Source organism: Oncorhynchus keta, chromosome 1 (genome assembly GCF_023373465.1).
Source record: "Oncorhynchus keta strain PuntledgeMale-10-30-2019 chromosome 1, Oket_V2, whole genome shotgun sequence".
NCBI classification, from domain to species: domain Eukaryota; kingdom Metazoa; phylum Chordata; class Actinopteri; order Salmoniformes; family Salmonidae; genus Oncorhynchus; species Oncorhynchus keta.
The window spans coordinates 91891589-91909698 of NC_068421.1; the positions used below are offsets into that span (position 1 = coordinate 91891589).

The following is an 18110-nucleotide window of genomic DNA, read 5'->3' on the forward strand; positions in this document are numbered from 1 at the left end:
TAACAGAATAGATATGAGGGCAGTCCAGCTACAACACACACAAAAAAACAAATCAAGGATGAAATGAGACAATGTCATAATGCAAAAGGAAACCGAGTGGACTCCTGAGTGGCGCAGCGGTCTAAGGCACTTCATCTCAGTGCTAGAAGCGTCACTACAGACCCTGGTTCGATCCCGGGCTGTATCACAACCGGCCGATGATCGGGAGTCCCATAGGGCGGCGCACAATTGGCCCAGCATCGTCCGGGTTATGGGAGTGTTTGGCCAGGGGTAGGCCGTCATTATAAAATAAAAAGTTGTTCTGAACCAGACTTGCCTAGTTAAATAAATAAAAAGGTTAAATTGTATCTTGATAGGCAATGTAATGGTCAATGAGCTTATTTGGAAATGTACCCGACGCAGTAAAAATAATCACTTAGTAATATAGGCCCAAATTAATCAAATTGAGCTGTTTTTTTTTGGTATAAAGACAGGATTTTTCCCAGACATATTTTTTCTATTTAGAGGCTGTTGAGCAATATTGGTAGCTGTCAAGATTGAAACAATGTGTGACATTGTTAAGGCTTGTACAGACAAGCTGAGTTTCACTGACAGACAGAGAAATCAGGTTTCAGTGAGACTGACTCCCAGGTGAAATGGAAAGAGTGGGGGCCCCCGACACCACAACGTAGCGTACACAGCCAGGCCACGGAACAGACTGCAGAGATCAGCCACCCTGGGTCACATGGAGAAACATTTCCCCCTTTTGGATCCTCAAGAGACTTCCAAGTCATATTTGACTAAATCTGACAATTATCACAGTCTTCCATATAAGATTATACCCCCCCCCCCCAACGGCATACCGAATCAACATAGTTTATTTCCCATTATAAAAAGCCCCTGTAATGTACAGGACAATCCCTCCCGATGTACAGAAGGGAGTTACATGACTTCATCCCCATTTAGGTATTTCCCCTTTGGGTTACGACATCGATCACAAAAGAGCACTGCTGTGCTCTGCTCCATTCCAGACTCCAGAAACTCATACCAGGTCGTACAGGAGACTGAATGATCCACTGTCCTGTCTATTTAACTCAACATATAGGCCTACGGTACCTTTCACAAGAAATGACAAGAATACAATGTTTATACGATACTCTCCGTGTCTTAGGTAGACAGTCTGCTTGTTTAGACTGTAGTACATATCACTCTTAACTAAGCAAGACATGTACAGTACCTATTCTCTACATCTTCAAAAAGACCTCCCTGAAATCTAAAACACATCCTACTTCCTGTATAGGGCACGCACAGCAGCTCAGAAAGATGGAGGACAAGACAGAAGATGATACTTGTACCTTCAGATAAAACTGTCCAAGAAAAGATCCACATAAAGCGTCTCAATAGGGTGTTTGGCCACCAGCAGCCAGAACAGCTCCAATGCTCCTTGGCACAGATTCTACAAGGTTCTAGAACTCTATTGGAGGGATTCTTCCACGAGCCGAATGGAGGTGGAAAACGCTGTCCAGAATCTCCCTTCCCGCCGAGAAAAAAAAACTGGTTGAACATAAAATGTTGTTTCTACATCATTTCAACCCCCCCCCCCAAAAAAATTCTAATGTGACGACATTGAATCAACACGGAAAACTGATTGGATTTGCAATGACCCCAATGACATTTATGGTTGATTTCACGTTGGTTAACAACACAACCAAATGCAGATCAAATCTAGACGATGAACTGGCGTCTGAGCCCAATGGGATAGGTGCTGACACACACCCTTTAACCCTTTATGGCCCGTTCAGACCACTCCTTCAAAGTCACTGAGATCTTTTCTTCTAGTAGCCATCCATGGTAGCCAAAACAATGGGGCAACTGGGTATTTTTATACCCTAAACATAATGGGACGTTAATTGCTTAATTAACTCAGGTACCACACCTATGTGGAAGCACCTGCTTTCATTATACTTTGTATCACTCATCTCCTCACGTGTTATCATCAGTTTGGCAGTTACCTGTACTACAGTGCTTCAACAACAGCATAGAGACGGTCCAGGTTCAACTTGGGGGAGGTCAATACAATACCATATAGTGTACAACATACTGTAGCTGTAAGCCTACATAGATGACTGAGGTTTGATAAGACCTATATAAAAAGGGCTCACAGAAAACAAGAGTGAGAGTGTCAGAGGATAAATATATTTACAACTAGCAGCTAGGCTTGCAGAGTGAGTGTGTCAGAGGATAAATATATTTACAACTAGCAGCTGGGCTTGCAGAGTGAGTGTGTCAGAGGATAAATATATTTACAACTGGCAGCTGGGCTTGTAGAGTGAGTGTGTCAGAGTATAAATATATTTACAACTGGCAGCTAGGCTTGCAGAGTGAGTGTGTCAGAGATAAATATATTTACAACTAGCAGCTAGGCTTGCAGAGTGAGTGTGTCAGAGGATAAATATATTTACAACTGGCAGCTAGGCTTGCAGAGTGAGTGTGTCAGAGATAAATATATTTACAACTAGCAGCTAGGCTTGCAGAGTGAGTGTGTCAGAGGATAAATATATTTACAACTAGCAGTTAGGCTTGCAGAGTGAGTGTGTCAGAGATAAATATATTTACAACTAGCAGCTAGGCTTGTAGAGTGAGTGTGTCAGAGATAAATATATTTACAACTAGCAGTTAGGCTTGCAGAGTGAGTGTGTCAGAGTATAAATATATTTACAACTAGCAGTTAGGCTTGCAGAGTGAGTGTGTCAGAGATAAATATATTTACAACTAGCAGTTAGGCTTGCAGAGTGAGTGTGTCAGAGATAAATATATTTACAACTGGCAGCTGGGCTTGTAGAGTGAGTGTGTCAGAGGATAAATATATTTACAACTAGCAGCTGGGCTTGTAGAGTGAGTGTGTCAGAGGATAAATATATTTACAACTAGCAGCTGGGCTTGCAGAGTGAGTGTGTCAGAGGATAAATATATTTACAACTAGCAGTTAGGCTTGCAGAGTGAGTGTGTCAGAGATAAATATATTTACAACTAGCAGCTAGGCTTGCAGAGTGAGTGTGTCAGAGGATAAATATATTTACAACTAGCAGCTGGGCTTGCAGAGTGAGTGTGTCAGAGATAAATATATTTACAACTAGCAGCTAGGCTTGCAGAGTGAGTGTGTCAGATAAATATATTTACAACTAGCAGTTAGGCTTGCAGAGTGAGTGTGTCAGAGATAAATATATTTACAACTAGCAGCTAGGCTTGCAGAGTGAGTGTGTCAGAGGATAAATATATTTACAACTAGCAGCTAGGCTTGCAGAGTGAGTGTGTCAGAGATAAATATATTTACAACTAGCAGCTGGGCTTGCAGAGTGAGTGTGTCAGAGGATAAATAGATTTACAACTAGCAGCTAGGCTTGCAGAGTGAGTGTGTCAGAGGATAAATATATTTACAACTAGCAGCTGGGCTTGCAGAGTGAGTGTGTCAGAGATAAATATATTTACAACTAGCAGCTAGGCTTGCAGAGTGAGTGTGTCAGAGTATAAATATATTTACAACTAGCAGCTGGGCTTGCAGAGTGAGTGTGTCAGAGATAAATATATTTACAACTAGCAGCTCGGCTTGCAGAGTGAGTGTGTCAGAGATAAATATATTTACAACTAGCAGCTAGGCTTGCAGAGTGAGTGTGTCAGAGATAAATATATTTACAACTAGCAGCTAGGCTTGCAGAGTGAGTGTGTCAGAGGATAAATAGATGTACAACTAGCAGCTGGGCTTGCAGAGTGAGTGTGGCAGAGTATAAATATATTTACAACTAGCAGCTAGGCTTGCAGAGTGAGTGTGTCAGAGATAAATATATTTACAACTAGCAGTTAGGCTTGCAGAGTGAGTGTGTCAGAGGATAAATAGATTTACAACTAGCAGTTAGGCTTGCAGAGTGAGTGTGTCAGAGGATAAATATATTTACAACTAGCAGCTAGGCTTGCAGAGTGAGTGTGTCAGAGATAAATATATTTACAACTAGCAGCTGGGCTTGCAGAGTGAGTGTGTCAGAGATAAATATATTTACAACTAGCAGCTAGGCTTGTAGAGTGAGTGTGTCAGAGGATAAATATATTTACAACTAGCAGCTAGGCTTGTAGAGTGAGTGTGTCAGAGGATAAATATATTTACAACTAGCAGCTAGGCTTGCAGAGTGAGTGTGTCAGAGATAAATATATTTACAACTAGCAGCTAGGCTTGCAGAGTGAGTGTGTCAGAGGATAAATAGATTTACAACTAGCAGCTGGGCTTGCAGAGTGAGTGTGTCAGAGATAAATATATTTACAACTAGCAGCTGGGCTTGCAGAGTGAGTGTGTCAGAGATAAATATATTTACAACTAGCAGCTGGGCTTGCAGAGTGAGTGTGGCAGAGTATAAATATATTTACAACTAGCAGCTAGGCTTGCAGAGTGAGTGTGTCAGAGGATAAATATATTTACAACTAGCAGCTAGGCTTGCAGAGTGAGTGTGTCAGAGATAAATATATTTACAACTAGCAGCTGGGCTTGCAGAGTGAGTGTGGCAGAGTATAAATATATTTACAACTAGCAGCTAGGCTTGCAGAGTGAGTGTGTCAGAGATAAATATATTTACAACTAGCAGCTAGGCTTGCAGAGTGAGTGTGTCAGAGATAAATATATTTACAACTAGCAGCTAGGCTTGCAGAGTGAGTGTGTCAGAGATAAATATATTTACAACTAGCAGCTGGGCTTGCAGAGTGAGTGTGTCAGAGATAAATATATTTACAACTAGCAGCTAGGCTTGCAGAGTGAGTGTGTCAGAGATAAATATATTTACAACTAGCAGCTGGGCTTGCAGAGTGAGTGTGTCAGAGATAAATATATTTACAACTAGCAGCTAGGCTTGTAGAGTGAGTGTGTCAGAGGATAAATATATTTACAACTAGCAGCTAGGCTTGCAGAGTGAGTGTGTCAGAGATAAATATATTTACAACTAGCAGTTAGGCTTGCAGAGTGAGTGTGGCAGAGTATAAATATATTTACAACTAGCAGTTAGGCTTGCAGAGTGAGTGTGGCAGAGTATAAATATATTTACAACTAGCAGCTAGGCTTGCAGAGTGAGTGTGTCAGAGTATAAATATATTTACAACTAGCAGCTAGGCTTGCAGAGTGAGTGTGTCAGAGGATAAATATATTTACAACTAGCAGTTAGGCTTGCAGAGTGAGTGTGTCAGAGATAAATATATTTACAACTAGCAGCTGGGCTTGCAGAGTGAGTGTGTCAGAGGATAAATATATTTACAACTAGCAGCTAGGCTTGCAGAGTGAGTGTGTCAGAGGATAAATATATTTACAACTAGCAGCTGGGCTTGCAGAGTGAGTGTGTCAGAGGATAAATATATTTACAACTAGCAGCTAGGCTTGCAGAGTGAGTGTGGCAGAGTATAAATATATTTACAACTAGCAGCTAGGCTTGCAGAGTGAGTGTGTCAGAGATAAATGTATTTACAACTAGCAGCTAGGCTTGCAGAGTGAGTGTGTCAGAGATAAATATATTTACAACTAGCAGCTAGGCTTGCAGAGTGAGTGTGTCAGAGATAAATATATTTACAACTAGCAGCTAGGCTTGCAGAGTGAGTGTGTCAGAGGATAAATAGATTTACAACTAGCAGCTAGGCTTGCAGAGTGAGTGTGTCAGAGGATAAATAGATTTACAACTAGCAGCTGGGCTTGCAGAGTGAGTGTGTCAGAGATAAATATATTTACAACTAGCAGCTAGGCTTGCAGAGTGAGTGTGTCAGAGGATAAATATATTTACAACTAGCAGCTAGGCTTGCAGAGTGAGTGTGTCAGAGTATAAATATATTTACAACTAGCAGCTGGGCTTGCAGAGTGAGTGTGTCAGAGATAAATATATTTACAACTAGCAGCTAGGCTTGCAGAGTGAGTGTGTCAGAGATAAATATATTTACAACTAGCAGTTAGGCTTGCAGAGTGAGTGTGGCAGAGTATAAATATATTTACAACTAGCAGCTAGGCTTGCAGAGTGAGTGTGTCAGAGTATAAATATATTTACAACTAGCAGCTAGGCTTGCAGAGTGAGTGTGTCAGAGGATAAATATATTTACAACTAGCAGTTAGGCTTGCAGAGTGAGTGTGTCAGAGATAAATATATTTACAACTAGCAGCTGGGCTTGCAGAGTGAGTGTGTCAGAGATAAATATATTTACAACTAGCAGCTGGGCTTGCAGAGTGAGTGTGTCAGAGGATAAATATATTTACAACTAGCAGCTAGGCTTGCAGAGTGAGTGTGTCAGAGATAAATATATTTACAACTAGCAGCTGGGCTTGCAGAGTGAGTGTGTCAGAGATAAATATATTTACAACTAGCAGCTGGGCTTGCAGAGTGAGTGTGTCAGAGGATAAATATATTTACAACTGGCAGCTGGGCTTGTAGAGTGAGTGTGTCAGAGGATAAATATATTTACAACTAGCAGCTGGGCTTGCAGAGTGAGTGTGTCAGAGGATAAATATATTTACAACTAGCAGCTAGGCTTGCAGAGTGAGTGTGTCAGAGGATAAATATATTTACAACTAGCAGCTAGGCTTGCAGAGTGAGTGTGTCAGAGATAAATATATTTACAACTAGCAGCTGGGCTTGCAGAGTGAGTGTGTCAGAGATAAATATATTTACAACTAGCAGCTGGGCTTGCAGAGTGAGTGTGTCAGAGATAAATATATTTACAACTAGCAGCTGGGCTTGCAGAGTGAGTGTGTCAGAGATAAATATATTTACAACTAGCAGCTAGGCTTGCAGAGTGAGTGTGTCAGAGATAAATATATTTACAACTAGCAGCTAGGCTTGCAGAGTGAGTGTGTCAGAGATAAATATATTTACAACTAGCAGCTAGGCTTGCAGAGTGAGTGTGTCAGAGATAAATATATTTACAACTAGCAGCTAGGCTTGTAGAGTGAGTGTGTCAGAGGATAAATAGATTTACAACTAGCAGCTGGGCTTGCAGAGTGAGTGTGTCAGAGATAAATATATTTACAACTAGCAGCTAGGCTTGTAGAGTGAGTGTGTCAGAGGATAAATATATTTACAACTAGCAGCTAGGCTTGTAGAGTGAGTGTGTCAGAGGATAAATATATTTACAACTAGCAGCTAGGCTTGCAGAGTGAGTGTGTCAGGGATAAATATATTTACAACTAGCAGCTAGGCTTGCAGAGTGAGTGTGGCAGAGTATAAATATATTTACAACTAGCAGCTAGGCTTGCAGAGTGAGTGTGTCAGAGATAAATATATTTACAACTAGCAGCTAGGCTTGCAGAGTGAGTGTGTCAGAGATAAATATATTTACAACTAGCAGCTAGGCTTGCAGAGTGAGTGTGTCAGAGATAAATATATTTACAACTAGCAGCTAGGCTTGCAGAGTGAGTGTGTCAGAGGATAAATAGATTTACAACTAGCAGCTGGGCTTGCAGAGTGAGTGTGTCAGAGTATAAATATATTTACAACTAGCAGCTGGGCTTGCAGAGTGAGTGTGTCAGAGATAAATATATTTACAACTAGCAGCTAGGCTTGCAGAGTGAGTGTGTCAGAGATAAATATATTTACAACTAGCAGCTAGGCTTGCAGAGTGAGTGTGTCAGAGGATAAATAGATTTACAACTAGCAGCTAGGCTTGCAGAGTGAGTGTGTCAGAGGATAAATAGATTTACAACTAGCAGCTGGGCTTGCAGAGTGAGTGTGGCAGAGTATAAATATATTTACAACTAGCAGCTGGGCTTGCAGAGTGAGTGTGTCAGAGATAAATATATTTACAACTAGCAGCTAGGCTTGCAGAGTGAGTGTGTCAGAGGATAAATATATTTACAACTAGCAGTTAGGCTTGCAGAGTGAGTGTGTCAGAGATAAATAGATTTATAACTAGCAGTTAGGCTTGCAGAGTGAGCGTGTTAAGAGTTTGCATCCCAAATGGCACCTGATTCCCATATGGTGAAAAGTACTGCACTATTGGAAATAGGGGCCCATTTGGGACTCACTCGGAGGCTGTGAGAAGGGCAGTCTGTCTCATGAAGAGGCGACACACTGCAGCTTTAATGGAACCAAGAACTATGAACTAGGAGACAAGGGTTTCCAGACAGACAGATGTAGTTCCCTAGCGAGCATATTGAAACATGGTTAAATAGTCTTGACCTACTGGAGAACCTTCGTCAACGTCCGAATCCCCCTTCACTCTGGAAAAATGTTTTTCCCTGTTCATGCTGCCTGATGTACACCTCACCCCCTTTTCAGTCTCATCCATTTCACTAACAGGATGGCTATAGTCTGGTGGAGACTAGACTACTTGACTTGAAACTCTTCTTCCTGTCCTAAAGACCCTTGTTTACAGGAAGAGAGGGTCTGGACATAGAACAAGCCCCATAGCTCCTGCTTCCTGATGTACTATTCAAACACGTTCACTTCCTCTCCAACACAGAGCTCCTGCTTCCTGATGACCTACTCAAACACGTTCACTTCCTCTCCAACACAGAGCTCCTGCTTCCTGATGACCTACTCAAACACGTTCACTTCCTCTCCAACACAAAGCTCCTGCTTCCTGATGACCTACTCAAACACGTTCACTTCCTCTCCAACACAGAGCTCCTGCTTCCTGATGACCTACTCAAACACGTTCACTTCCTCTCCAACACAGAGCTCCTGCTTCCTGATGACCTACTCAAACACGTTCACTTCCTCTCCAACACAGAGCTCCTGCTTCCTGATGACCTACTCAAACACGTTCACTTCCTCTCAAACACAGAGCTCCTGCTTCCTGATGACCTACTCAAACACGTTCACTTCCTCTCCAACACAGAGCTCCTGCTTCCTGATGACCTACTCAAACACGTTCACTTCCTCTCCAACACAGAGCTCCTGCTTCCTGATGACCTACTCAAACACGTTCACTTCCTCTCAAACACAGAGCTCCTGCTTCCTGATGACCTACTCAAACACGTTCACTTCCTCTCCAACACAGAGCTCCTGCTTCCTGATGACCTACTCAAACACGTTCACTTCCTCTCAAACACAGAGCTCCTGCTTCCTGATGACCTACTCAAACACGTTCACTTCCTCTCAAACACAGAGCTCCTGCTTCCTGATGACCTACTCAAACACGTTCACTTCCTCTCCAACACAGAGCTCCTGCTTCCTGATGACCTACTCAAACACGTTCACTTCCTCTCCAACACAGAGCTCCTGCTTCCTGATGACCTACTCAAACACGTTCACTTCCTCTCAAACACAGAGCTCCTGCTTCCTGATGACCTACTCAAACACGTTCACTTCCTCTCCAACACAAAGCTCCTGCTTCCTGATGACCTACTCAAACACGTTCACTTCCTCTCCAACACAGAGCTCCTGCTTCCTGATGACCTACTCAAACACGTTCACTTCCTCTCCAACACAGAGCTCCTGCTTCCTGATGACCTACTCAAACACGTTCACTTCCTCTCCAACACAGAGCTCCTGCTTCCTGATGACCTACTCAAACACGTTCACTTCCTCTCAAACACAGAGCTCCTGCTTCCTGATGACCTACTCAAACACGTTCACTTCCTCTCCAACACAGAGCTCCTGCTTCCTGATGACCTACTCAAACATGTTCACTTCCTCTCCAACACAGAGCTCCTGCTTCCTGATGACCTACTCAAACACGTTCACTTCCTCTCAAACACAGAGCTCCTGCTTCCTGATGACCTACTCAAACACGTTCACTTCCTCTCAAACACAGAGCTCCTGCTTCCTGATGACCTACTCAAACACGTTCACTTCCTCTCCAACACAAAGCTCCTGCTTCCTGATGACCTACTCAAACACGTTCACTTCCTCTCCAACACAGAGCTCCTGCTTCCTGATGACCTACTCAAACACGTTCACTTCCTCTCAAACACAGAGCTCCTGCTTCCTGATGACCTACTCAAACACGTTCACTTCCTCTCAAACACAGAGCTCCTGCTTCCTGATGACCTACTCAAACACGTTCACTTCCTCTCCAACACAAAGCTCCTGCTTCCTGATGACCTACTCAAACACGTTCACTTCCTCTCCAACACAGAGCTCCTGCTTCCTGATGACCTACTCAAACACGTTCACTTCCTCTCAAACACAGAGCTCCTGCTTCCTGATGACCTACTCAAACACGTTCACTTCCTCTCCAACACAGAGCTCCTGCTTCCTGATGACCTACTCAAACACGTTCACTTCCTCTCCAACACAGAGCTCCTGCTTCCTGATGACCTACTCAAACACGTTCACTTCCTCTCCAACACAGAGCTCCTGCTTCCTGATGACCTACTCAAACACGTTCACTTCCTCTCCAACACAGAGCTCCTGCTTCCTGATGACCTACTCAAACACGTTCACTTCCTCTCCAACACAGAGCTCCTGCTTCCTGATGACCTACTCAAACACGTTCACTTCCTCTCCAACACAGAGCTCCTGCTTCCTGATGACCTACTCAAACACGTTCACTTCCTCTCAAACACAGAGCTCCTGCTTCCTGATGACCTACTCAAACACGTTCACTTCCTCTCCAACACAGAGCTCCTGCTTCCTGATGACCTACTCAAACACGTTCACTTCCTCTCCAACACAAAGCTCCTGCTTCCTGATGACCTACTCAAACACGTTCACTTCCTCTCCAACACAGAGCTCCTGCTTCCTGATGACCTACTCAAACACGTTCACTTCCTCTCCAACACAAAGCTCCTGCTTCCTGATGACCTACTCAAACACGTTCACTTCCTCTCAAACACAGAGCTCCTGCTTCCTGATGACCTACTCAAACACGTTCACTTCCTCTCCAACACAAAGCTCCTGCTTCCTGATGACCTACTCAAACACGTTCACTTCCTCTCCAACACAGAGCTCCTGCTTCCTGATGACCTACTCAAACACGTTCACTTCCTCTCAAACACAGAGCTCCTGCTTCCTGATGACCTACTCAAACACGTTCACTTCCTCTCCAACACAGAGCTCCTGCTTCCTGATGACCTACTCAAACACGTTCACTTCCTCTCCAACACAGAGCTCCTGCTTCCTGATGACCTACTCAAACACGTTCACTTCCTCTCAAACACAGAGCTCCTGCTTCCTGATGACCTACTCAAACACGTTCACTTCCTCTCCAACACAGAGCTCCTGCTTCCTGATGACCTACTCAAACACGTTCACTTCCTCTCCAACACAAAGCTCCTGCTTCCTGATGACCTACTCAAACACGTTCACTTCCTCTCCAACACAGAGCTCCTGCTTCCTGATGACCTACTCAAACACGTTCACTTCCTCTCCAACACAAAGCTCCTGCTTCCTGATGACCTACTCAAACACGTTCACTTCCTCTCAAACACAGAGCTCCTGCTTCCTGATGACCTACTCAAACACGTTCACTTCCTCTCCAACACAAAGCTCCTGCTTCCTGATGACCTACTCAAACACGTTCACTTCCTCTCCAACACAGAGCTCCTGCTTCCTGATGACCTACTCAAACACGTTCCTTCCTCTCAAACACAGAGCTCCTGCTTCCTGATGACCTACTCAAACACGTTCACTTCCTCTCCAACACAGAGCTCCTGCTTCCTGATGACCTACTCAAACACGTTCACTTCCTCTCCAACACAAAGCTCCTGCTTCCTGATGACCTACTCAAACACGTTCACTTCCTCTCCAACACAGAGCTCCTGCTTCCTGATGACCTACTCAAACACGTTCACTTCCTCTCCAACACAAAGCTCCTGCTTCCTGATGACCTACTCAAACACGTTCACTTCCTCTCCAACACAGAGCTCCTGCTTCCTGATGACCTACTCAAACACGTTCACTTCCTCTCCAACACAGAGCTCCTGCTTCCTGATGACCTACTCAAACACGTTCACTTCCTCTCCAACACAGAGCTCCTGCTTCCTGATGACCTACTCAAACACGTTCACTTCCTCTCAAACACAGAGCTCCTGCTTCCTGATGACCTACTCAAACACGTTCACTTCCTCTCCAACACAGAGCTCCTGCTTCCTGATGACCTACTCAAACATGTTCACTTCCTCTCCAACACAGAGCTCCTGCTTCCTGATGACCTACTCAAACACGTTCACTTCCTCTCAAACACAGAGCTCCTGCTTCCTGATGACCTACTCAAACACGTTCACTTCCTCTCAAACACAGAGCTCCTGCTTCCTGATGACCTACTCAAACACGTTCACTTCCTCTCCAACACAAAGCTCCTGCTTCCTGATGACCTACTCAAACACGTTCACTTCCTCTCCAACACAGAGCTCCTGCTTCCTGATGACCTACTCAAACACGTTCACTTCCTCTCAAACACAGAGCTCCTGCTTCCTGATGACCTACTCAAACACGTTCACTTCCTCTCAAACACAGAGCTCCTGCTTCCTGATGACCTACTCAAACACGTTCACTTCCTCTCCAACACAAAGCTCCTGCTTCCTGATGACCTACTCAAACACGTTCACTTCCTCTCCAACACAGAGCTCCTGCTTCCTGATGACCTACTCAAACACGTTCACTTCCTCTCAAACACAGAGCTCCTGCTTCCTGATGACCTACTCAAACACGTTCACTTCCTCTCCAACACAGAGCTCCTGCTTCCTGATGACCTACTCAAACACGTTCACTTCCTCTCCAACACAGAGCTCCTGCTTCCTGATGACCTACTCAAACACGTTCACTTCCTCTCCAACACAGAGCTCCTGCTTCCTGATGACCTACTCAAACACGTTCACTTCCTCTCCAACACAGAGCTCCTGCTTCCTGATGACCTACTCAAACACGTTCACTTCCTCTCCAACACAGAGCTCCTGCTTCCTGATGACCTACTCAAACACGTTCACTTCCTCTCCAACACAGAGCTCCTGCTTCCTGATGACCTACTCAAACACGTTCACTTCCTCTCAAACACAGAGCTCCTGCTTCCTGATGACCTACTCAAACACGTTCACTTCCTCTCCAACACAGAGCTCCTGCTTCCTGATGACCTACTCAAACACGTTCACTTCCTCTCCAACACAAAGCTCCTGCTTCCTGATGACCTACTCAAACACGTTCACTTCCTCTCCAACACAGAGCTCCTGCTTCCTGATGACCTACTCAAACACGTTCACTTCCTCTCCAACACAAAGCTCCTGCTTCCTGATGACCTACTCAAACACGTTCACTTCCTCTCAAACACAGAGCTCCTGCTTCCTGATGACCTACTCAAACACGTTCACTTCCTCTCCAACACAAAGCTCCTGCTTCCTGATGACCTACTCAAACACGTTCACTTCCTCTCCAACACAGAGCTCCTGCTTCCTGATGACCTACTCAAACACGTTCACTTCCTCTCAAACACAGAGCTCCTGCTTCCTGATGACCTACTCAAACACGTTCACTTCCTCTCCAACACAGAGCTCCTGCTTCCTGATGACCTACTCAAACACGTTCACTTCCTCTCCAACACAGAGCTCCTGCTTCCTGATGACCTACTCAAACACGTTCACTTCCTCTCAAACACAGAGCTCCTGCTTCCTGATGACCTACTCAAACACGTTCACTTCCTCTCCAACACAGAGCTCCTGCTTCCTGATGACCTACTCAAACACGTTCACTTCCTCTCCAACACAAAGCTCCTGCTTCCTGATGACCTACTCAAACACGTTCACTTCCTCTCCAACACAGAGCTCCTGCTTCCTGATGACCTACTCAAACACGTTCACTTCCTCTCCAACACAAAGCTCCTGCTTCCTGATGACCTACTCAAACACGTTCACTTCCTCTCAAACACAGAGCTCCTGCTTCCTGATGACCTACTCAAACACGTTCACTTCCTCTCCAACACAAAGCTCCTGCTTCCTGATGACCTACTCAAACACGTTCACTTCCTCTCCAACACAGAGCTCCTGCTTCCTGATGACCTACTCAAACACGTTCACTTCCTCTCAAACACAGAGCTCCTGCTTCCTGATGACCTACTCAAACACGTTCACTTCCTCTCCAACACAGAGCTCCTGCTTCCTGATGACCTACTCAAACACGTTCACTTCCTCTCCAACACAAAGCTCCTGCTTCCTGATGACCTACTCAAACACGTTCACTTCCTCTCCAACACAGAGCTCCTGCTTCCTGATGACCTACTCAAACACGTTCACTTCCTCTCCAACACAGAGCTCCTGCTTCCTGATGACCTACTCAAACACGTTCACTTCCTCTCAAACACAGAGCTCCTGCTTCCTGATGACCTACTCAAACACGTTCACTTCCTCTCCAACACAGAGCTCCTGCTTCCTGATGACCTACTCAAACACGTTCACTTCCTCTCCAACACAGAGCTCCTGCTTCCTGATGACCTACTCAAACACGTTCACTTCCTCTCCAACACAGAGCTCCTGCTTCCTGATGACCTACTCAAACACGTTCACTTCCTCTCCAACACAGAGCTCCTGCTTCCTGATGACCTACTCAAACACGTTCACTTCCTCTCCAACACAGAGCTCCTGCTTCCTGATGACCTACTCAAACACGTTCACTTCCTCTCCAACACAGAGCTCCTGCTTCCTGATGACCTACTCAAACACGTTCACTTCCTCTCAAACACAGAGCTCCTGCTTCCTGATGACCTACTCAAACACGTTCACTTCCTCTCCAACACAGAGCTCCTGCTTCCTGATGACCTACTCAAACACGTTCACTTCCTCTCCAACACAAAGCTCCTGCTTCCTGATGACCTACTCAAACACGTTCACTTCCTCTCCAACACAGAGCTCCTGCTTCCTGATGACCTACTCAAACACGTTCACTTCCTCTCCAACACAAAGCTCCTGCTTCCTGATGACCTACTCAAACACGTTCACTTCCTCTCAAACACAGAGCTCCTGCTTCCTGATGACCTACTCAAACACGTTCACTTCCTCTCCAACACAAAGCTCCTGCTTCCTGATGACCTACTCAAACACGTTCACTTCCTCTCCAACACAGAGCTCCTGCTTCCTGATGACCTACTCAAACACGTTCACTTCCTCTCAAACACAGAGCTCCTGCTTCCTGATGACCTACTCAAACACGTTCACTTCCTCTCCAACACAGAGCTCCTGCTTCCTGATGACCTACTCAAACACGTTCACTTCCTCTCCAACACAGAGCTCCTGCTTCCTGATGACCTACTCAAACACGTTCACTTCCTCTCCAACACAGAGCTCCTGCTTCCTGATGACCTACTCAAACACGTTCACTTCCTCTCCAACACAGAGCTCCTGCTTCCTGATGACCTACTCAAACACGTTCACTTCCTCTCCAACACAAAGCTCCTGCTTCCTGATGACCTACTCAAACACGTTCACTTCCTCTCCAACACAGAGCTCCTGCTTCCTGATGACCTACTCAAACACGTTCACTTCCTCTCCAACACAAAGCTCCTGCTTCCTGATGACCTACTCAAACACGTTCACTTCCTCTCAAACACAGAGCTCCTGCTTCCTGATGACCTACTCAAACACGTTCACTTCCTCTCCAACACAAAGCTCCTGCTTCCTGATGACCTACTCAAACACGTTCACTTCCTCTCCAACACAGAGCTCCTGCTTCCTGATGACCTACTCAAACACGTTCACTTCCTCTCCAACACAGAGCTCCTGCTTCCTGATGACCTACTCAAACACGTTCACTTCCTCTCCAACACAGAGCTCCTGCTTCCTGATGACCTACTCAAACACGTTCACTTCCTCTCCAACACAAAGCTCCTGCTTCCTGATGACCTACTCAAACACGTTCACTTCCTCTCCAACACAGAGCTCCTGCTTCCTGATGACCTACTCAAACACGTTCACTTCCTCTCCAACACAGAGCTCCTGCTTCCTGATGACCTACTCAAACACGTCCACTTCCTCTCCAACACAGAGCTCCTGCTTCCTGATGACCTACTCAAACACGTTCACTTCCTCTCCAACACAGAGCTCATGTGCACTCACCCATACAGATAGTTTGTATGTATTGATATCTGCCTTTAAAAAAAAAAAAATTGTATGAATTATTTTTTAAAAGTTTAATTGATTTAGTTCTGTTCCTGTCTATTAATGTTCTGTATTATGTTTCAGGTTCTGTGTGGACTCCAGGAATAGTAGCTGCTGCTTTTGCAACAACTTAATGTGGATCCTAATAAAATCATCATTAACAACCAGTCTACAGTAACCTTGCAGCAATCAAACCCACACAGACTAGCAGAGCCCAGTGGGTAGAACAATGCATCTGTTCTCCGTCTAGTAATCCTGAATATATCCAGAGCAACAATGTTCACATCCTCATTCATTTAACAGACCCAGCAGACACGGGGCTGAGAGAGAGCGCTAGAGACACGGAGCTGAGAGAGAGAGAGAGAGAGAGACGGAGCTGAGAGAGAGAGAGAGAGAGAGACGGAGCTGAGAGAGAGAGAGACACGGGGCTGAGAGAGAGAGCGAGAGACACGGGGCTGAGAGAGCGCGAGAGACACGGGGCTGAGAGAGAGAGAGAGAGACACGGGGCTGAGAGAGAGCGCGAGAGACACGGGGCTGAGAGAGAGCGAGAGACACGGGGCTGAGAGAGAGCGAGAGACACGGGGCTGAGAGAGAGAGAGAGAGACGGGGCAGAGAGAGCGCGAGAGAGACACGGGGCTGAGAGAGCGCGAGAGAGACACGGGGCTGAGAGAGAGCGCGAGAGACACGGGGCTGAGAGAGAGCGCGAGAGACACGGGGCTGAGAGAGAGCGCGAGAGACACGGGGCTGAGAGAGAGCGCGAGAGACACGGGGCTGAGAGAGAGCGCGAGAGACACGGGGCTGAGAGAGAGCGCGAGAGACACGGGGCTGAGAGAGAGCGCGAGAGACACGGGGCTGAGAGAGAGCGCGAGAGACACGGGGCTGAGAGAGAGCGCGAGAGACACGGGGCTGAGAGAGAGCGAGAGACACGGGGCTGAGAGAGAGCGCGAGAGACACGGGGCTGAGAGAGAGCGCGAGAGACACGGGGGGCTGAGAGAGAGAGAGACACGGGGCTGAGAGAGAGCGAGAGACACGGGGCTGAGAGAGAGAGAGAGAGCCGGAGCTGAGAGAGAGCGAGAGAGCCGGGCTGAGAGAGAGAGCCGGAGCTGAGAGAGAGAGCCGGAGCTGAGAGAGAGCGAGAGAGCGGGCTGAGAGAGAGAGACGGAGCTGAGAGAGAGAGACGGAGCTGAGAGAGAGAGACGGAGCTGAGAGAGAGAGACGGAGCTGAGAGAGAGAGACGGAGCTGAGAGAGAGAGACGGAGCTGAGAGAGAGCGAGAGTGACACGGGGCTGAGAGAGAGCTGTATAGCGGAGTATTTGGAAATGGCCACGGGATGGTTTTCATATACCGTCAAAACATTTTATTTTAAGTTTTTCAATAAATCTGAATATCTGTAGATACTTTACGTTAAAACCGGCAGTCAGGGGATAAAGCAGATTAATAAAACAATGTCACATCATTTTATATTATGAAGGTTAACGTAGTAGAGCCAGTCAAATGTTGATTTGTAAATAGCACAACAGGAGCCGGTGAGTACATAACACACACACACACACACATATATATATATATAAATAAAAGTATTGAGAAACTTTTGTTATTGACCAAATACTTATTTTCCACCATAATTTCCAAATAAATTCATTTAAAAAAATCCTACAATGTGATTTTCTGGATTTTTTTTCTCATTTTGTCTGTCATAGTTGAAGTGTACCTATGATGAACATTACAGGCCTCTCATCTTTTTAAGTGGGAGAACTTGCACAATTGGTGGCTGACGAAATACTTTCCCCCCCCACTGTATGCATGTATGTATACACACACATACACACATATCTATAAGAGAGTCTTTGATGTGTAGCTCATATGATGTGATGAAACTCCACTTGTATGCAAATCACTGCTAAATGTCTAAGATGTGCTATATTCTCCAGCTTTCTCCCATGTATTTCCTTACTTGTTAGTTAGCCAAGTGGCTGAATTAATTGTATTTACTATATCTAACTAGGCAAGTCAGTTATCTGGGAGACTTGGCCCTTAAACTCTCACCTCATCCACTTCCCCAAACATGGTGTATAACAGGTATGTATTAATTTCA

At 45.4% G+C, this 18110-nt stretch overlaps 1 protein-coding gene and 1 long non-coding RNA gene across 4 annotated transcripts in view; both read right to left on the reverse strand.

The window, feature by feature from the left end:
- Positions 1-18110, reverse strand: part of LOC118362142 (serine/threonine-protein kinase N2-like) — a 65250-nt gene that overhangs the window by 20573 nt on the left and 26567 nt on the right. The window lies entirely within an intron of this gene.
- LOC127908259 (uncharacterized) lies at positions 6390-12039 on the reverse strand. 3 transcript variants are annotated; one of them, XR_008066512.1, is made up of 3 exons: positions 11549-12039; positions 9066-9281; positions 6390-9011 (listed from the first exon to the last, which is right to left on the reverse strand). It is a non-coding gene; the product is annotated as an uncharacterized LOC127908259 (long non-coding RNA). The 3 variants fall into 3 exon arrangements; XR_008066514.1 differs by lacking the exon at positions 11549-12039 and having other exon boundaries at positions 6390-8471; positions 8580-9011; positions 9066-9610; XR_008066513.1 differs by lacking the exon at positions 11549-12039 and having other exon boundaries at positions 9066-9610.